The 21,171-nt window shown below is 40.2% G+C and overlaps 1 long non-coding RNA gene across 2 annotated transcripts in view; it reads left to right on the forward strand.

Moving 5' to 3' along the window:
• Positions 1 to 21,171, forward strand: part of LOC144984466 (uncharacterized) — a 237,169-nt gene that overhangs the window by 143,047 nt on the left and 72,951 nt on the right. The window lies entirely within an intron of this gene.

A 21,171-nucleotide genomic window follows, 5' to 3' on the forward strand; every position in this document is an offset into this window, starting at 1 on the left:
TTTTACGAGATTTTTCCACAGGAAAAAAAAAGAAACTCGCGTCACATGACCCCACGTCAGCCCACAGATATGATGGAAAAGATCAGACATTGTACACAGCATTTAGACTTGTAGTGTGAATACTTTAACATGTAAAAGATTATTGAATAAAAAAATCGCTAAGTAAATTTAGAGAACTCTCCAGTCTGTTCCTGAACAACATTCTTCCGGTTTGTTTAAATGTCCTTCAAAGTCGCAACAACACAGCATGAAACCTATACACGGGTCCGTAAATGTAAATAAAAATAATTAATAAATAGCAACGTACCTTTTCACGAGATCTTCTATATGAAAAAAGAGAAACTCACGTCACGTCACGTGACCCACGTCAGCCCGCATATATTTATGGAAAAGATCAAACGCGTTCAGATCCTTTGAGGAAAAGTTGAACGAAACAAACAAACTACGAACTGCATGTCTGCAATGAATGGATATTATGAAAATAAAGGGGATATATACTGCTAGAAATGTTTTCAAAAATAAATTAGTCCACAATCACTCCTATTTTATGGCATTTTCTGCGGAAAAAAGGAAAAACATATTAGTCACGTGACCCACGCGCACGTCTGCAGATATGAATGAAAGTTAACGTGTTTCTCCAACGTAACACAGAGCCTTTGGGAGAAAAAGTTGAACGAAACAAGCAAACTACAAACTGTATGTCCTAAATGAAAGCATATTTTAAAAGAAAATGGTATATTTCTCACTAGAAATGTTGTCAAAATAAAAATTAGTCCTCAAAATATCTTGTTTTATGGGATATTCCACCGAAAAAATGAACGTGCATCCGCCATGTTTTTTGCTCACGGCAGGCCAAACCTCCAAAGTCACGTGATCCTGAGAAGGCTCGTAGAAAATGAATAGAAAAATGAAACGTATCCGCCTCACAGTTTAGGGGGCGTTTTTGTAAAACTCTCACGCATTTCCATGTGGACAAATGTAGCTACTACACATTTTAGGATGAGACTGGGTTGGCCTTTCCTAACTTAATTTGACTGCAGCGACATCTAGAGGTGACTTTGTAAAACTACACATTTAAAATAATCTTAAAACCCATCAAAAAAGACACACTAAGTTCAAAAGAAAAATGTGGCAGCTAGGCTTTTTATTTTTAACCTTTTTTAAAAAATTGTAAATGATTTCTGTCAGCTAAGTTTTTTTCCTAAGATGTTACAATAGAATATACTAAACTAAACTTGGAAGGCAAATCCAATTGTTTCACTTTGTAGCACCGAAGTAACTTCTGCAGGAAGCTGGTGCATTAAATCAACTTCATGATAAGTGGGGAGACTATTTCAGAGACAAGACAAGAACAACATGCTTAGGAATCATGGATGAATCATGAAGTACCAGACAAGACAAGCTAAGTACAATAATGACCATAGGAGAGATGAGCACTTCCTGGTGGGCGACTTAGTCTGGGTCCGGTCACATCCATTATCCATAGCAATTTCAGCAAAGCTAACACCTAAGTGGGAAGGGCCAGCCGTGCCAGTGCTCTGAACCTAATTTCTTCAATGATTTGTGATCTTCACTGGTGTCCATGGATTACATGAAATCCTCGTCACCTTTATCCACCTTTGTCATGGTAGGAATAACACGTCAATGTGAGGGGGGGGTCATAGGATAGCACAAGGGTTAAAAAACAGAGATCTGGGAACCTTTAGGCGACTCAAAATCAGATTATTTTCAGTGGAACCGGCTTTCCGGGGTTCTGTGTTGGTAAAGCGGAGTTTTATGTATAAAATAAGGGGCTCAGAGACACGTTTGGGTGCAGAGGACTGCTGCAGCCTTTATTTTCCTTTTCATTCACATAACCTGAAGTTCATTTGTCTCATTACGTCATGAACCTGTCATCTGAACACCAATGTGGAGGTAAACAGTGTTACATACGCCCCCTCCTCCAGATGAAACATCCCGTTTCAGCATTAAACAATAAAGAGGAATGAAAATAGTCTGTTATATTAGCATTAGAACGTTGAAAATGGCAAAAAGTGCGCCTCCTCAGACGGAAGCGTCACACAGACGTAGAGATCTGGTCTTTAATGGAGGGAAAGGATTGAAGTGGACAGCTGCCTGCAGGGACACTGTTGAACCTTTCCTGTGAGATGACTTCTCTTTTTTTCTTTCCGACTGTGGTCGGAAACGTAGGGGAGATTTTTCTCCAGGGACGAAGGCGGATCCTCGTTTGGGGTTCACTTTCCCGTTTGGACCGTCAGCCTCCAGAGCGAGTTAATAAAGACTCCAAAACAGTTCTTCTTGGGGGGACAGCTTCTTTTTACGGTTCTCTGTCCTCCAAACACACAATATAAACACACATACTCCACAACAATACCGAAGCCATCGGCGATGGCTTCAACGGGCTGCAGAGATCCTGCAAACCACCCATCAATAAATAAAACATTAATAGATTGTAAATCAAACAAATGAGCTTCCAAACATTTGGAACAGTGAACATTCAGTTCACCTGTTCTACTAAGTTTAGAGGGTCTGCTCTGCTGCTGCGCTGCGTTCACTTGCTGCTCTGTATGATCACTTCCACTTTAATCTCGTAAAAATACAATTCTTGTAAATTTACGGTTTAAAATCTCGTAATTTTACTTTTTTTGGTGGCCCTAAAACTCTGTCTCACCGAATAGTTTGAAACTGAATTGTTTTATTTTTCTGCAAGTAGGAAAGAAAAGTCCTCATTTCCGTTGTGCTGAGGTTAATGCTAATGCTGCGGTTATGTCGTTGTGCTTCGGGTAATGCCGTGGCCTTGTTTCTTTTGTTTGTAGTGTGAGCCTTGTTGGCCACCGTACCAAACTTTTGGTCTGTATTGTAAACGCTGCCGGCGCGTCTCTTAACTTGATGCTCTCGCTATTTTCCTTGTTTTTTCCCTCCGCCATTTTTCTGTAAATGTGTATTCTTCTTTGTCCGCCTGTGACAGCCAATCTCGTAATGAGCGCCGCCTATCTACCTCAGGAGAAGTGTCTTACCAAAGAATGATTAATATAACGTTTTACAGTTTCTTCAAACGTAAGTAAAAGGTCGTTACTTTAAGAAAACGCATCGAGAATCAATCATGGTCCTAAATATTGTAATATATCACCATATCGATATTTTGGCACACCCCTACTTTAGAGGCTTGTAAAAGCATGTAAGATAAAAGCGTGACACCAACACACTGACACAAGTTAGTTTTGGCACAAATATCTTGCATGGAGTTTGCCATAAGTCAGAATGACACTGAGATGGCAGCGGTGGATCCCCCCACACTGGTGACCTCCTATTTTACCTGCAGCACACACACAGCACTCCCACACCTCCATACATGGGTGGGGTCGGGGGGGGGGGGCGGCCGGTCTTCACCCGCCTGGTCCTCTCAGGGCGGCCGGGCTTATGGGTGTCCTGTCGGCTGCGGGAGGGGTCGGGCATGCGGCGCTGGGGGTTGGCCGGCTGGGGGGGGGGGGGGGGGGGGGGTTGCTGCTTGGCGGCGGGGGTAGGGAGGGTAACCAGATGATTGTGAGTATGTGTGTGTGAGTGCATGGGTAGGACCGACCTGGGGGCTGGCTCGCTGGGACCCTCTGGGGCTTTCCCTCCCCATCACAGAGAGGGGAGGGCACTGAGAGGGTTGGGGGGTCAGATATTATGGCGGGGGGGGTGGTAGTGCGTAGGGTTTTAGGGGGGTGGCTGTGGCTGTGGGTGCGTGGCGATCCGTGGGTTGCTAAGGTCGCGGGCCTGGGCTGGCTTGCGGGGACGGGGCGCCGGTCGGGTGGTGGCTGGCTCTTGGGTTCCGGGGGCCCTGGCTTCGTCCCTGGCCTTTGTCTCGGTGTCCGGCGCCCGGTGGCCCCCATGGCTGCCGCCTGGTACGGCTAAGCGCTCCTGTCTTGTGGCCTGGGGGCCGGACACTGGGTTCGCTTGTGCCTCTGGGCATTGGGGGGGCCCCTGTAGGGGGGCCCTCTCTGTGCCTGGCTGGTGGGGTGGGCGGTCCCCTCCTCCTCCCCTCCCGGGCTGCCTGGGTCCGGATGCTGGGGGGGCTTCTGGCCTGGGGGGCTCTCCTCCCCTCTCCTGGTCTGGCTGGTCTGGCTGGGTAGGATCTGGCTCCCTTTATGAACACACGGTTCACGTCGGCAGCATGCATGTATCTCCACCCCCACGTGCACGTGCACACTCCACACTGCTCCCTGTCTGCTTCATCCCTCCTCCTTACCTACAGTGTATTGATGGACAGTTTTTTTTTCTCGCTCATCTTAGTGTCAGATTTTCACCTTTGATGTAACATTCGTCTTTCCAGCAGATCTGGTATAATTGTTACAGCTTAAATTAATAACTTAGTCAAATCAGTGCTTGTATCCCCCACCTTTTCACCTTTCTTCCTTTTACTCTCTTCCACCCTCCCCTCACATTCTTCCCCTCTCCCTCCCCACACACACTAAATGTAACAAATAAATAAAAAATAATACGACAAAAAGGGGTTTATACAAATCTACACTCTAGTTTCTTGAAGCTATATAACCTCTTTTTGTGATAGTAAAACCTGTCCAACACAAAAAGCTTTCAGCTCTAATCTGTTTGCTCAGCTGTTGGACAGAACAAGTTAAAAAAAAAAAAAAAAAAAAAAAAAAGAATGACACTGAGATTTCCAAAGTGTTTGTGTGAAACTCTTCTAGAGAAAGAGAAGAAAATTGAACCGACAACTCAGTCTTACAAGTTCGTTTTTTTTCCGAATGTCACACTGGTGACTGAATCAGCTCAATAAAATACTGTGCCAAAATTACTAAAAACAAATAAAAGTTTAAAAATGGATTTAATAAATAGTCATTTAAAAACAGTTGCAAAAGGTAAAAAAATAAAAGACATAAAAATTTGATTGAAAGTCCCAGCTAAAAAATCCAGTCCAAAGCCGCCCCCCAAAAGTCAACCGTTGAAACTGGCCGTGGAGGGGGAAAACCAGCGTCTGTGCGGCTGAAAGGAACACAAACAAAACGGGTAGACTTCAGGGGCCTGTACTGACGTCAGCCACACGCATCAAGGCAGATCAGGAGAGCAGACTTTCCTTTATTCACCGATTGTCAGGCCTTCAGGTCCTGCATGCAGCTTTCCGGTCAGCCCCGGCGTTCTTCCGCACCCCCATCTCACAAGGCTCCCGCTGCGTCCTCAATATCCTCTGCTCTCACCCAAAGTTTCCTTCCTTAAGGCATGCTTCAGCTGCGCCGTGCACGTCTGTTTTGTCAGGAAAGTTATCCCAATATGCTACAAGTACCAATTTTTCTGACATGTTCTTCTTTTTCCTGCAACTTCACGTTCAATTTTACATACATGTGTGATTTTAACTTATGAGTCCGTAACTGTGAGTTTGAAGTGTTATTGCATCAATAAAGAATGACAATTATTTATAGAAAGACCTTGCAGCTTCATTCTATATATCTCTGATCAGTCAACTACACACACACACAGGGAGGGGGGGGGCTGGTAAAAAGGCAATTCCTTTATCCATCTATGCATAGGGAAATGTATTCATTGCGTATGAGACATATTACAACCAAACTCATGTGTGAATGATCTAAGGTAGTGTGTTTTGGCACATATTTACCTTGATGAGTAGCTTTTACACCCCCCGCTGTCTAAAGCGAGTCCACAACATCCTGCATGACCATCTCCATCCAGTCCACCACCTCTTCCACCTGCTGCCCTCAGGAAGGAGGTACAGGTCCATCCAGGCCAGAACAACCAGACTGAGGAACAGCCTTTATTCACAGGCTGTGCAGCGGCTGAACAGTCCCACCCACCAACTGCCCCCCACCCCTCTCCAACTGTCTCACCTGAGCACACTGTGAACTGGACTTTACACTGCTGCACATCATATCAAGCTGCTACTGACTCAACATCTGTGTACACTGAATGTCTTATTTATTTATTTTTATTTTTTGTTAATGCCTTGCTGTGTTCTCTTGTGTACTGATGCTGCACTTTGGTTATTTATCGGGTATTTATTTGGTGAATTGAACGGAGTGACTGTTGTTGTTGATGCACCAAACACATTTTCATTGTTTTCACTGACAATGACAAAATAAATGAATGTTAAATCTTTACCTTCATACATCTTATTGTTCACCTGCCCCCCCCCCCCCCCCCCCCCAAACTGTTAAGTCTGCCACTGACTATGAGAGAAGTGAACACTTAAGCTATTGGCTGAAGGTGAAGACCAATAGAATGATGCGTGAGTGATGAACCAGCCAACTAAGCATTCCTGCAGATGAGGTCGATCTTCCTCATCAAAATTGGGCCAAATATTCACTTCTAACACGAGACTCTGAAGCTTGCAGGGCTTCAATATGAAACCTTTTTTGGCATTCTTCTCAGTCCTCTTTGAATTTTTGATCTGAGTAGTGTTTAGATGTGGGAACAATTAACATGCCAATGTTGTGACTGTCAGAACCGAAGTGAATGTAGCAATGAGTCAAAACACTGAATTATGCAGTGCTATGCCCGTAATCATATATGGTTTCTTTGACCAATTCTTTCAGGTCTTATGAATACAAATGAAGACTTTTAGGAAGGTAATATTCAGGGCAGTAAAAGATATAAATTGACCACTACGAAGATTGAAGGGTAAAAACAGCATGTTATGGTTAATGAAGATATCTTCGTAGATTGCAATGAATTGCATTAAAGGAGCTGTGGCACAATGCCAGCATTAGCCCAGATTTGCTGGACTTTCTTTGTGTTACCAGTAAGCAGAACTCTGTTTCATCAAAACACAAAAATATGAAATATTAACATAATGCATAATTGAACATTTTTGTTTAAAGGTGAACCTATGCATTACAGATAACAGAAAAGTTTGAACAAATGTATTCTGAAAAACAATCTTCCAGCAGCATATTTTACTCAAAGAGCAGAAAGAAAAACCTAAACAACATCATAATGACAATTCTTGTTTCTTTTTTTTTCTATTTCAACTTTCTTTTCTGTTAGATTTTGACAGTATTGGACCCAGTACACATATAATGTTTTTTTGTCCTGTGAATAAACTGCTGGTCTGTACTCACACCTAACATTCTGGGTTTCATGTACATCATCCAGCAACACTGCAAACTCTTTGATTCTTGCACAGATTTAAAATCTTGTTTTTAGACATTCAAGATATTTTACCAGGTTTTAAGTTATTTTATCTTATCTTTGCTTTACAACTTTACATGCTTATCTCAAAATAAGCCTAATCATGTTTTTTTTTGTCTCATTAAGATCTAGAAATAAGAAAATAATTAAAATGAGTAAAAATCCCTTTGCTCCATACTCCATACCAATAGATAAACTTGATTTAAGATAAAAAGAAAACACTCAAATTACTTGATTTAAGAAATGTCTATGAGACATCAACATTTTATTATACATATTTGTCAAACAACATGGTGAAGCCACATTCACTCTCAGACAGTTTACATTGAACACAGTTGTTTTGAAGACCATGAAAAGACGTTTTCTCAACAGAAAAAAAGTCACAAATGTGGCAAATGGCCTTGCAACTAATGAATTAACTGGAACTTTCACAAACAAAAGTGATAAGATGCTTTTTAACATTTCACAAGTCAGCCTAATTTTCAGGCTGCATTCTTAAGGAAATAACAGCAGAAAGACTATATTTTATTGGCACAAACACTTTGTCCTTAAAACTGAAAGAATAATATGATGTGTAATCAATGAGCTCAGACACTAATTCTGTGGCGTGGGCAAGAGTAGGTACTGCCACTTCATAGGCTTGATAGTTGGGATTTAAATTTATTGTTTCATAGCGTTGATATTCAAATGCAACAACAGTGGAATCAATCAAATATATGTCCTTAATCATGCCAAAGACTGGTAGAGTATTATCAACATCTGCAAGAACCTTAGATTTCCTATTGCCATTCAGGATGTACCACTTTTCTCTGGCAATAGATTGGAGCACCTCTATTCCTAAAAAATCTCTGATTTTTTGTTGAACATATTCAGTATTTGTGACAGCTAGCACAGGTCCTGATTCTTTTTCATTTCTAAAAACTGGATGTTCAACGCCCAAATCATTCTGACAGCATTCGAGAAATTGGTTGTGGTTTGCAAGTGATTTACAAACATTTTTAAAATTTGATTTTGAAGCCCACAGCTTAAAATACTGGTCCTTGGACTCAAAGCGCATGCACATGCTCCTTGTTAAAGGACCAAGGGGTAAGATTTGACTCGGGAGATGCTGCTTAGGAATGACATTGGCGTCTGGGAAAAGTTGCGTAACCCTGGTGCTATCCTAGGCACTTTAACATTGGGAGTTGGGTCATCTAGACCAGTGTTTTTCAACCAGTGTGCCGCGGCACACTAGTGTGCCGTGGGAGATGGTCAAGTGTGCCGTGGAGAAATTGCCCTCATTAACTGATCTAAAAACATTTCCCATCTCCAGGATTTCAGCTCTGTGTTCATCCAAACAGGCCCTGATAAAACACTGAGGAGTTAGGAATATAAAAGATCGTAAAATACTTTTTCTTTGCGTTTATTTTATTTTATTAAAGACATTTTGATAAGAATGACCGTACCGCGATTCAGCTGCAGCTCCGGCTGTATTTGGGAAAAGTCCCGTCCCTTTAACTGTCTCCACCAATCATTCTTGAGGGGCTTAATCACATGTCATCAGTCTGACCAATCAGAAGTGCTTAAAGTCTTCACTTCCTTGTCCCGATTTAGCTCGTAAAGTCGCTCAGTTCTAACAAAAATACCAGCTAAAGCTCGTCTTTAGCGGTGTAGCTTTCAACAGAATCCGGTATCAGACCGTGGAACAAGTGAACAAAACAATGAAGCTCCGAAAACCGATCTCCGGCCGTTTTATGCACTACATCTCCCATGATGCATTGGGTTGTGAGAGTGACAGGGCACAAGGTCGTTAAACGTCTTGAAACCAACGAACACACATCAAACTATTTTTAAATCTTCTAACTTAACTTTTATTGAATCTTTTAGAGAAAAAAACAGCTGCAGTTTCCAGCTTTTTCTGCAACAATTATCTCAAAAATGCATGTGAGATTGTGGAGGGGCTGTAGATCAATACAGACTATGAGTTTCTCCTTCTTTTTTTAAATTTTTGGATGCTGGTGTGCCGCGGGATTTTTTTTAAGGTTAAAGTGTGCCGTGGCTCAGAAAAGGTTGAAAAAAACTGATCTAGACCCACTAGACAGAGCTCTGAACCTTTTTTCTTCAATGATTTGTGATCTTCACTGGTGTCCATGGATTACATGAAATCTTTCCACCTTTATCCACCTTTGTCATGGTAGGGAGAACACGTAAATGTAAGGGTGGGGTCATCTAAGATAGCACAAGGGTTAAACTGGTACAAGTGATTTTCTATGATATTTTTAAGTCGAGATACAGTTAGCAAAGAAATGACTGGAGCAAGAACTATCTGAACAATTTCAATTAATTGCAAAATGAATTTAACAAACTCATTGTCAACACAGTTAAGAAGGAAGGGCAGAATCTTTAAAAGAACTAACATTTGTCCACAAGACTGTTTCAGTTTGTTGTCATTAGCTGCCAGAGTGCTGACAGTAATGGGACACGGTTTGGCTCGTATATCAACAGGTGAGTATGGGAAATTCTGAATTGCTGAATTTACGTCATCCAATTCTATCTGTCCTGTCAAAATAAGGTGCTTTGGCACACTCTTAACTTCCATTGGTGCAACACCTTCAAACATAAGGTGCATTATATCTTGTGAAGTTTGTTTGATCAGGTCAAATGCAGGAATATCAAGTAAACTGCTTCTTCTGTTGATTCCATAAGTGGTTTTGAGAGATGCTTTCAATGTATCAGTGTCTATTTCTAAGCACTGCTTAATGTGCTTGTTCAATGTTCTAAACATACTCTCCTGAAATAATCTTTGCATGTCCTCAAATGTGCACTCACATTGTCTGCATTTGCTGTAAGCAAAACCAACACCTTCTTTAACCCTTGTGCTATCCTAGACACTTTAACATTGGGAGTTGGGTCATCTAGACCAGTGTTTTTCAACCAGTGTGCCGCGGCACACTAGTGTGCCGTGGGAGATGGTCAAGTGTGCCGTGAGAAATTGCCCTCATTCACTGATCTAAAAACATTTTCCATCTCCAGGAAATCAGCTCTTTGTTCATCCAAACAGGCCCTGATAAAGCACTGAGTAGTTAGGAATATAAAATATCTTAAAATTACTTTTTCTTTGTGTTTATATAATTCTATTAAAGACATTTTGATAAGAATCACTGTACCGCGATTTAGCTGCAGCTATAACTGTGTAAGGAAAAGTCCCGCCCCTTTAACTGTCTCCGCCAATCATTCTTGAAGGCTTAATCACATGTCATCAGTCTGACCAATCAGAAGTGGTGAAGTCTTCACTTCCTTGTTCTTAATTCTGCTGATAAAGTCGCTCAGTTCTAACAAAAATACCAACTGAGCTCGTCTTTAGCTGGTGGTTCATCTCTTAGAAAAAAACCGCACCTTCCTGCTTTTTTTGCCACAATTATCACAAAAATCCACGTGAGATTGCGTGCGCGGGGGGGGGGGGGGGGGGGGCTGTCGATCAATACAGACCATGAATTTCTGCTTTTTTTTTATTGGATGCTGGTGTGCCGCGGGATTTTTGTCAGGGTTAAAGTGTGCCGTGGCTCAAAAAAGGTTGAAAAACACTGATCTAGACCCACTAGACAGTGCTCTGAACCTTTTTTCTTCAATGATTTGTGATCTTCACTGGTGTCCATGGATTACATGAAATCTTTCCACCTTTATCCACCTTTGTCATGGTAGGGAGAACATATCAAAGTAGGGTGGGGTCCTCTAAGATAGCACAAGGGTTAAATCCAGCAAGCTCGTGTTGGGCTAGGGTATCTCCACATACTGCTATTACAGCACTAAACAACTCTATTTCACCATTTGATGTTTCAATCCTTACTCCACTATAAAGTTGTGTTAGATATTTGATAAGTCTTTTTATTATAACATCAGGGCCTTGTTCAGAAATGTCATTTACCTTAGCAATTGCAATGAGTTGTATGGCAGCCAATTAAGACTGAAATTTTGGGTCTATATTACCGAGAGTATAATAAAACATAAGTAATTTGTTTGCAGAAGCATGGGACCCTAAAGGGTTTCAAATTTCAATTTCATCTGTATACAAGATTATTTGTAATGCAATGGGCTTTTCAGAAAACAAAGGGTGTGCGGTAACGAGTGCTCCATCTGTGAAATCATATAAGAATCCCTCTCTGGATCGTAATGGTGCAGTTGTCAGCATGTTAAAAATTCTGGAATTGCTCAACAACTGTTTGAGATTTTGAACAAGAGGTATATAATTCAATTCAATTCAATTTTATTTGTATAGCCCAAAATCACAACAACAGTCGTCTCGATGGGCTTCGAAGTAAAACATGAACTTAAAAGGATCACGAATACAAAGAGTTCAATAGGAAAATACTAAAATGAACTAACAAACTGACTATGCTATACTGGCATCCCTGCCCTTAGACCCCCCCCCCCTTCGCGGTAAGGAAAAACTCCCAAAAAAACCGGATTCCGGAAAAAATGAAGAAACCTCAGGGGTGCCCACATGAAAGAGGGATCCTCCCCCAGGACGGACAGGCAATTTACCAGAAATCTTAGAGAAGAATTAACTTATCTAAATCTACAACTATATATATATATATATATATATATATATATATATATATATATATATATAAATAAAAGTCCAGCAGACGAGCTTCATCCAGCCGTGGTTGTGGGGACAGTCAGGTACATGAAAAAAACGTCTGTTTTTTAAAGACATAACTCGCGAAAGACCTCGCTTCACCCAACTTATCTTTTGCGCTACCACTACTTCCTCTGGGTAGACTGGATTAAACATATGCTGAAAACCAAATTGATGTTGCTCAACGACGGTCTTTCATTGATGGAGATGTTACAAGGGAAGAAGACAGAGCCTCAAAAATGTTTGAGGGATATCCATGCTTCAAAGAAGTTAAAAATGTAAGTTTCTTGCCTCATTTTAATTGGATTTTTTGTTGCCTGTGGTTGCTTTGTATTTAAGGTCAATTGTGGTTAAATAACTTTGATTAAACAACTTGAGCACCCTTGATTTATTTATTTTGCTAAGGTTATGGATGAACTGCGTCGTATTGTGGGCGGTGCTAAACTCATGTACATAGATGAAATGAAGGGAAGGTGGAAGGAATTTTGTGGGAAAGTTCAGTTTTTTGGAGTGTGGAAGAAGGCTCTGAAACCCCCTTTTCCATTGTGGTGGGAACTACACCTGTGAGCCCCCTTCCTCCGGAGGATTTTTGTGAAAGACTCGTGATATTAGTGGCGTACTACTACACTTTACACCTTACATATCACAAATGTGTTGCTACACTCCTCTCGGCCATCCAGACTGAGGTTATCGGGGATGCCATTCACGACAAAGATGCCACTAGTTCTTACAAGAAGGCAATAGCCGAATGGAAGTCTTTCACTGAGCAGTAATGTACTTTTGTCATTTTTCTTGTTATAGCTTAACTGTTTTTGGCTTTTCTCAGAGTTCTACTGGAAATATTCAACACGTTACTTTATTTTTTTTTAGCATCATCCAGTTTTCTCTGATGACTTTTTTTTTTTAATGGACAAAAAAATGCTGAAAGGCTAAGCTATTTTTGTTTACATTGTAAGTGGTGAAACCTATTTTTTGATGGTAAGGAAACCATTTTTTGGTTAAAGTTTGAGCTTTATTTTAAACTTCAATAAACGTTGAAAAGTTGAACAGGCATTCATTGTCATTATTTTGAAAAGGGGAAAAAAAAAGTTTTGTTTTTTTCTAAGAATAAGTTCTAGTATTAAGATTTGGGATTTTATTGAGATGGGCCAACTTGTAAGATCTCATTTTAATTTCCATTTGCTTAGAACTAGCAAAAAAAACTAATTTTGGGGATGTATAATAACCAGTTTTACGTAATTTTATCTAGTATTTAGCTTTTTAAGCCTTTTTACCCATTTTAAAACCTTATGTGGAATTTCTTGTTTTAAGATTTTGATGTCTTATTTCAAGAATTCTTGTCAAGTAAAAATTACTTGCTGCATGGACAGATAATTTGACTACTTTCTAGTTATTTCTTTCTTAAAATTTGTGTTTTTTTTTCTTATTTTAGAATTGCGTGTTTTTATAGTGAAGGGGCAGTATGAAAATTAGGGCTTTGCATTAAAAGCAGCTTTGGCTAAATATATGTTTTCAAATGAACCGTTTGTCTTGTCATGATATAATTTGCTCTTTTGCTGGGCTCAAGCTGTATTATTTTGAATAAGTTGACATTGAAAAAAAAACATTTTAGACGTTTACTATCACGGTGGAGAACTGACCCATAATATTAGGTGGTCAGATCAGAACCAAACTGCACCAGAGTTCATGGGACCTTTTCAATAAAGTGATCACAGTTACCTAAACTAAAGAGACTGTTTTTTTGTCAGAGGATATTGTTTGTAAAATGTATTACTTCAATATACTGTAGCATCCCCTTTTTTCCGAGGCACTGAGGCGCTGAGACTTAATCCTCTTTGAGGTTTTTATTATGGTTACTGTAGGCCGTAACCAATGCCGTAAAAAACATTCAGCAACTTCTGAATCTTTCAAAACTCTACTCTTTTGAGAGCGCTCTTCCCCCACTTCTTTTTTCTCGCTCCCCTAACAGCCCTCCCTTATCTGCCCATAGCTGAACCCCATTGCTCCAAACTCTGCAATGACAGGCTGAGTGAAAGAACTGAGGGGCCAACCAGCATCTCTGCTTGATGCGTTCACGAACTCTGGAACTTAGAACGCGACCTAACAGCCACCCAGTCCACTCAGTCCGCTACCCCCCCCCCCCCCCCCCCCAAAAAAAAAAAAAAAGTCGGCCTTGAGCGGAAACAAAGTGTCTCAGATGAGCAGGCGGTCGTCGAGCTCTCTGTGGTCGCACACACTTTGCGGGGCCGGTCGTTGTGACCCAAGGCGACCCACAGGCATCAAGAGGAGTGGAGCGTCCAGCTCCCGTGGTGGAATTTTCTGCCACAGAATGCTCAACCGGTCTGTTTGAAAGTCTCAATGACACAGGAGCACTGGCTGTAGTCTTCTCCGTCTCCCCTGCGGGGGTTTTAACCTTGCAGCACCTCTGTAAGGAGCCAGCCTGTGTTGATGCAGTGCCACCTTCCTGCCCCTAGGGGGTAGTTGAATCCGGTAAACCACCTCTCTCCCACCTGAAAGTGACGCCCCCTAGTGTGCACACCATAATTCTTTTTTTGTCTCCGCATGAAGAAACAGGGTGAAGTTTCAGGCCCGCAGCTTCCACCCTGCCCAACACTTTCTTGAGCGCTTCCAGGGCTGAGGTAAATGAGGAGCCGTGGACCAGGATGTCATCCAGATACACCACACACTCTGAGCGAGGAACGTTCATCAGAACCTTGTCCATTAGTCTTTCAAAAGTGGCGGGGGCGTTACAGAGGCCAAAAGGGAGGACCTTGAACTGCCAGAGGCCCCCACCAATAACAAAGGCAGTTTTTGGTTTTGCTTCTGGAGCCAGGGGTACCTGTCAGTACCCACTGCACAGATCCAGAGAGGAGAACCAGGATGACGTCACTACTGCATCCAGAGTCTCATCGATGTGTGGGAAAGGGTACGGGTCTTTCCTGGTCACTGTGTTAAGAGCTCTAAAGTCCACACAGAAAAGCCCTTCATTCTTGTTTTTCTTTGGCACCATGACGACTGCTGAAGCCCACACTGTCAGAAAACATTGTCAGGTGTATTGGGGGTGGGGGTTGTGGTATAATTAGGTCCTTTGTAAGGATTTCAACTCCTGAAGTCACTTGTTTTAATTTAAGTATTATAGGTTATTTTAGGTTGAGTATTTTTCTCCACCACCTTCTCCAGATGCTGGAACTCATGGTTTTAATAATTTTGATTATAAAAATATAATTTTGATTATAAAACGTAAACTTTAAAATACACTTTTCCAGTTTTGTAGTACTTTCTCAAATATTTGATACTTAGTTCGGCCTAAGATCAATGCGTGTCTCTGCATTCTTGTTCTGTGAAGATAATTAGAATGACCATAAAACAAAACAAAAAATATAACAGGAAGGCTTAACTTTTTTGATGTGTTGCTCAGTATTAACACTTTTCTGTATTTGCTTGTAGATTTAATGGAAGTAATTGCGGTTTCCCGGCATCTGCCCAAACCTTAAACCACATCACCAGCATCATGCCAGTGCCAGCAACTCCAGGTGGGGATGAGCATGAAACTCTATTTGGAGAACTACAACTAGAGAGTGGTCTAAGAGCTCCTGTGCAGCAAGGTTATTATAGTTAACGAAAACGAACGAAAAAACTAAAACTAGAACTGAAAAAACATTTTCGTTAACTGAAATAAAAATAAAAACGAGAGTTTAAAAAAAACGAAAACTAACTAAAACTGTTTGTTGTGTGTATAAAACGAAGTGAAGCTAACTAATATTAACCCCAAAAAATACTTCGTTTTCGTCTTTGTTAATACATAAGTCTTTTGGGTTGAAATAAAATCTATTTACTTCACGCTGCTAGTTTTACTGTGTATTTGACCCCCACGGCATCACGTTGTCTGTGACGTCACATGATGTCTGTCAGACACTGCCGGCTAGCGTGGTCATAGACATTTACATGAGCGTGATGGCTGCATTAAAAGTTGGGAGAAAGCGGGAGAGTCCTATTTGGGACTTTTTTGAATATAACAGCGTCGAAAACAAAAGTAAGTGCCTTGTAGTCGAAGCAGGAGACAAAATTTGTGGAACGCTCCTCAAAGGGAAAAAACCCTACGAATCTAAAAGTACATTTAAAAGGCGCACACAAAAACGCAAATCAACAGTACCTAGACAAGCTAGCCTGTCGCCCGCCCTCCCCCGAAAAAGAAGCGAGAGCAGGGAACGTAATGCTGTTATCGGCTGTTGTATTTTAATTTAACGATGGTTGTCCTTGTGTCCTCTGAATAATAAGTGTTTCAAAATGGATCTTTGATTGAGTTTTTATTATACAACACTTATTCTGGTGATTTTGAATCATGCACCTGACAAATATCATAATTTACAAAAAAAAAAAAAAAAACTAAAACTAACACTAAAACTAATAAAACTAAACTAAAACGAAGCAATTTCAAAAAATAAAAACTAATAAAAACTAGTAAAGCTGCCTCTAAAAACTAATTAAAACTAAATAAATTTAAAAACAAAAATTCAAATCGAAATAAAAACTAAAACTAATAAAAAATCCGAAACTATTATAACCTTGCTGTTCAGTGGGAATCAGCTGTAGAGAACTACATCACCCTAAAAACCATGGCTGGTCTGTAAAACTTAAGGCAGGATTTCTTGAAAACCAGCAGGAGGCAGACTGTCGAGAACTGGATTTGGGCACCCAGAACTAAACAAATACAACCTTTTAATGCATAGTATTGGCTATGTCGTTATTTTCTGTCCCATTCCATTTGTCAAATAAAGTTTTCTGTGTCTGAAAAACAGTAGTACAGTATTTTTATTATACAAACAAGCGTACAAAACATAAAAATGCAATAAATAAAAATGCAATTTTTTCAGTGCAATTTGTGTTTTATAAAGCAAGAGAAAATATAACATTGTGCCATGAAACAAAACTAAACAGGTGTGGCAACAATAGCTTTTACAACAAATCCATTGCTCTAAAAGCACCCAAAGCCAGGGGAATTCTTTATTCCGAAGTCCATGTTGGCTTTAAAGGCAGTATAGTAGTCCAAAAGAGGAATCTTTAAAATGTTGGCACAGGTATTCGCCATTGGGAATTTAGATGTTGAGGGAGACATGAAGTGAAGGCGTGGCAGAGGACTCATACCAGCAGGAGGCACACAGGGCACACCTGCAGCAAACATTAACACCTCCTCCAAGGTCACAGCGCTGTTATCTTCTAAAATTAGAGCATAGGAAAGAAAATGACAAAGGGCTTTTGAGTGTATCTATAATACTTTTTCACGAAAAACAACCCAAGTGCTTTGTTAACCAGTCACGCATTTCTAAGAAATTTTCTAAAAACCTGCTCTTTGCTCGTTTACATTCTTTCCTTTACTATGAATAATATGCAAATCCATCTTTGCAAAAGTTTGGATGTTGTTAGTTTTCGTGGGTGAAATGCAGGCACCCTGACTAGGCCAACTCCAGGATTACGTCATGAATTTTGCGACACCCACACAGAGAGTAAGTGTGAGTCTCAGAAATCAAGTCATCCTCATTCCTGCAAACTCATCAATGTGCTAAAGGTAAAATATAATCTCATATATGTGGAGATGGTTTACTCTGCAATGGTAAGAAGAGCTTAATATAGGCACCGAAACATTTAAATAATTTGTTTGTATAAAAACAAAAAAAAGTACATCCCGTTACCTTCACAATCAAGAAGATAGTCTGCCCAGTAATTCCTGGCTTTGTCTATAGTTTATATACTATAGTCTATATATACTATAGTCTATAGTTTATATCAGCAAAAAGAGTTACCTTCACAAGCTTAAGGTTGTCGTTTAGTGATCTTTTCTTATTTTTGAAAGATCCTCGTCTTTCTTTCTCCTTCAGACTCCGGAAAGTCTGAAATGACTCCAACATACTTTTTCCAGTAGCTTCACCTTCAAATAAAGGTCCAATTGTCAATAAGAAATGACAGAGAAACACAGTGAGCTCAACTATACTCATAAAGTATACAGAGTGTAAAGTATATAAGCCTAATTTTATGACGGAAAGAAACTTTAAACTTACTTGTGCCAGGCTTGTCATCATCAACATCACAAAGGAATTTAGTGCTCTTTCCACACGAACAGCAAAACATTGGCTTAGAATGCTGCTGGTGTCCACAAAAAGGACAATACATTGTGATCTGCAAAAACAAAAAATTATAATTAGATTGCTTTGGACTTAATTTACATTAACATTTTAGCCATTACTTCTTGTTTTTTGTTGATTTTTTTAACACAAGAAAGACATTGTATTTATTTACTCAATTTCATTTTCATTCTGGCCAAATATTACATTTAAATGAGAATACACCGATTACAGACCCATCATGCCTGCAAACAGTGAAATTTAAGTATGTTGAATCTATATAAAAAAAAATCTCTTAATTTGGTGCCTACGGATGGAATGCTGTTTTTATACATTATTATTATTATACAAAATTAAGGATTCTAGTAAAACTCCTGTAAAAGGTTCGGGACCGCTACCATAACCCACTGGCGCCTGTCGGGCTAAGGGTTAGCTTTCAGCTAATGTTTAAAATGAGCTCAAAGCTAATGTTTGCTGAAAGTTCCTCCCATATGCGGCCGCATTATCAAGCACAGAAACACAGTTTTGGACAGAGACTTCGCCGCGCAGCAAAGGACAGGCGGTAAACGCAAATTTGCCCCGTGAATCGCGTTTGGCGTGAACGCAGAATGATTAGTGGTCGTTCTGTACACTGTTGTCTGAGCGTTAGCGGAAGCCAACAATAAACCGACATAAAACCTGAGGCTACCTGACCTAATCAATAACATCAAAAGTACACATGGTAACAATGAACACTAATATTTTCACTTACCTCACTCTCTCATCCGTTTTCTGATTGGTACTCCTGTTTTCCTCCTTGTCGCAGCAGTGAATATAGCAAAAACCAATGCACTTCTGGTGTATAAATCTGCAAACTGATCTCCGATCAGTCATGACGTCACTTCTGTTTTCAAGATTCACTTCCCTTAGACGTTTTTAATGTTTGCAGTGTTTCTGATGTTGAGGCAACTTTTTTGTATGTGATCGCTTTTTTTTGTTTGCAGTACTTTCTTTTTTTTGTGATGGCTGTGATGGCGGTTATTTGCAGCGGTTTTTTGGTAATTGCAGGTACTTTTTTGTTTTTGAAGTTGTATTTTTTTATGTTTGCTGTAATTTTTTTTTTTTTTGCAGCACTTTTTTTGTTGTTGCTGCAATGGCAGTTCTCGGCCACCGTAGTACTGCCCCAGTGAAAAGCCATTTGTACCCTTTGATGGCAAATTTGTACCAGATACAGCACATTAAAGACCAGTACTATACTGTTTATCGCATTTATTAAACATTCAAAACAATTACAATTCTGACATTTTTCACAAAATGAATGTTTTAAACCTGTGTCACAACAGGACGCATATATTTACAATTATTAGCAATTTTACAATTATGAAAAATCTATATTTTTCCTTCAGTTCACATTGCATTCATTGTAACTATAACCTTAACATTTGATCAATTGTAAACAGTACATAGTACTTCATTAACCATTTTTTTTAAACCATGCAATAAAACTTGTGACATTAACAAAAGCAGCACTAGACCTTATTTTAAGTACATCTTTCTACTGCATTCTACATTTTCTAAAAATAAATACAAAAAGTAAACTTGATAATCAAGTTTAAATGCATATTAGTCATTTTAACTGGAATGGAGGTGGTGCTTTTTTGTCATTCAGTGATTCTGTTAATAAAAAACATAAGAAAAGGAGAAAAATTAACCAAAATATCTATATAAAATATTTTAAGATATTTTATCTTATCTTTATTTCATTGAAGGTTTTCTTACAGGTTTACTGTGTGAGGTTCCATACTTTGAATTTCAAAGGGGCTTCCTGAACATTGCATATGTAAAGAGGTTGTGATGCTGCAGCTTCGAACTAATCCCCGTCAGGAGAAGACAGTCTTTGATCTTCTGAGGCCATTTGGTTGTAGGTCTGACTTGGATCATAAATCAATCATGTCTGAGACTGATTCCATCCCTGGGAACATCTGCTCACGTGTGGGGAACAAAGGTGTATTGTCTACTGTATGCTAGGAAGATCCGGCCACATGGGGGGGTACCACCTAGGGAGCCATTTGGTTGCGGGACCATGTCAGTCTGGGAGGTGACTTCAGACGCGGGAAACGGATGCTGACTCCTAACATGGACTGACAGAAGTAGGCAGGCTCCCTGCCAGCCAATCCGAGCGTCCAGAGGAGGAGTCTGGACGCCATGCTGTGTTACGAAGGAGGAGGCTGAAACCGACATGTTAAAACAGCTGGACGGAGAAGTTTTCGTTGTTCCCAACAGGCTGACACGTTAAGAAGTTTGTAATTTGGCGCTGTGTTAACTTTGAAACTTTGGGAATCCGGATATCTGTTATATTTTGTTTTACCCTGTTTTTAGAAATATTGTTAGGGAAATAAATTTGTTAATCTTTAATCCGGCTGAGTTCCATGGTTTCTCCTTCTCGACTTTTTTGAACATGCAACAAGGAAAATAATCTCAAAGCGACAGATTATTTCCTACATTTTTGGTGACCCCGACGTGATAGGTGGGGAAGGAATGCGGAATCGCAACGCGGATAAGAGGACCAATAGTGGTATATGACGAGATCTCTGAGACTTTCGGCGAAAAGTCGGTGACGCCCCCCACGTGCTTGACTTCCCTCGAGGCCTCACAAACAAAAGGTAAGGCTGGAACCTGTTCGGAAATTCTGCATATTGATCAGGTTATTCTCTTAGTGAATAACTCAAATTGTGGGGAAGTGAAGTGTGTGGGCGGCATAGCGCACCTGTATAAGTTTTGTGGGTTCACCCTCCCTTGAACAGCGGATTGGACGGGAGCAAATTATACACTTTGGACGGCTGCAAATTGATACATATTGAATATAAGCAAATTATACAGGTCTTGCGTCTGTTCAGCCTGTAGACATTTGAGCGGGAGCAAATTGGGAGCTTGTGATATTTGGAAATCAGAAAATTTAGTAGGTTTGCGTCTGTTTACCCTGTTACGAAATCCCGTACAAAAAACATTGTTACTATAGGAACTAATTTTGCGCGTTTTAGGATTTTCGGAAAAACCAGGAAGGCGGCGAACCTTCACAAATTATTTTTAATGCGTAGAGAAACCACAGAGGGATTCACAATAAAAATGAAAGGTGCACTAGACAGAAGAAATGAGGAAACCGGTGAATTTTCTTTTGACGACAGACTTGATGACGCTAACGACTTGACTTGACAACAGCGGTGAAAATGGCTTGAATGAGGATGAATGGAATGAAATGTATGCGAATTTGGAAAGAATGGGATGAAAAAGTGTTTGAAATCTGTGTGT

The sequence above is a fragment of the Oryzias latipes genome, chromosome 16 (genome assembly GCF_053564925.1).
Source record: "Oryzias latipes strain Hd-rR chromosome 16, Olatipes_Hd-rR_3.1".
NCBI classification, from domain to species: Eukaryota; Metazoa; Chordata; class Actinopteri; order Beloniformes; family Adrianichthyidae; genus Oryzias; species Oryzias latipes.